The sequence below is a fragment of the Elephantulus edwardii genome, unplaced genomic scaffold (genome assembly GCF_000299155.1).
Source record: "Elephantulus edwardii isolate Elephantulus edwardi_28Jun2011 unplaced genomic scaffold, EleEdw1.0 scaffold00278, whole genome shotgun sequence".
Taxonomy (NCBI): Eukaryota; Metazoa; Chordata; class Mammalia; order Macroscelidea; family Macroscelididae; genus Elephantulus; species Elephantulus edwardii.
Window position 1 is genome coordinate 2,590,652 of NW_006400028.1, and position 1,154 is coordinate 2,591,805.

The following is a 1,154-nucleotide window of genomic DNA, read 5'->3' on the forward strand; positions in this document are numbered from 1 at the left end:
CTGTGTCAAATGGTATCTCTGTTTGCAACTTTTTGAGAAAGCACCGTACCGCCTTCCACAGTGGTTGTACCATTTTACGCTCCTACCAACTGTAAGGGTTCCAGTTTCTCTACAACCTCGCCAGCATTTGTTGCTTGCTGTTCTGTTAAATTTTGCTATTCTGTCTGGGGTGAGAGGATACCTTATAGTTGTTTTAATTTGCAGCTCTCTTAGAGCTAGGGATTTGGAACATTTCTTCATGTGCTGCTTAGCCATCTGAATGTCTTCTTTGGTGAAGTGTCTGTTCATATCCTGTGCCCATTTTTTTTTTATTGGATTATTTACCTTTATCTTGTTTTGGTGCCCACGTATTTTATAAATTCTGGATATAAGTTCCTTATCTTATATGTCATTACTAAATAGCTTTTCCCAGTCGGTGGTTTCCCTTTCTACCCTGTTGGAGACGTTTTTGGATGTGCATAGGGATTTGATTCTTAGAAGATCCCACTCATCTATTTTATCTTCTCCTGGTTGTAGGACTTTTTTTTTTCCTTTAAAGAGAGGCAAGCAACCCTTAAATAAGGCACTCGAAAGAAAAACTACTGAGTAGATAAAAGCATGTCTACCACCCAACCAACAAAAGACTTTCATAAAAGAGCTAAAAGCCCTTTAATATGATACTTAGGTTTCGTGTTTATTAAATCCACTGACTACCATTAGATATTTTAACATGGTGATAAATGAGTCTGCAGATGTTTCTCTTTTAAATTTTCCTCTTTTAGCTCATTGAGAAGCAATATTCCTAATCTAGATTTTTCTTTAGTTTAGATTTTGGCAAAATTACCAATAGTGTTATTTATCTCTCTCTCAAACTATTTTCCCTTTAGTGAATATATGTTGTTGTTGTTGTTGTTGTTATGTGCCGAGTCGCTTGCGACTCATAGCGACTCTGTGTACAACAGCCCTAAACCCTGCTCTATCCTGTGCCTGTCGCACTGCCTCTGACACATCTATCCTGATTACCCCAGTCACGGAATCAGTCCGCCTCATAGAGGGTCTTTCCCTCCTGCGTTGTACCTCCACCCTCCCAAGCATGATGTCCCTCTCCAAGGACCTGTCCCTCCTTACAACATGTCCAAAGTATGTCAGACGAAGCCCCAGAATCCTTGCCTCCA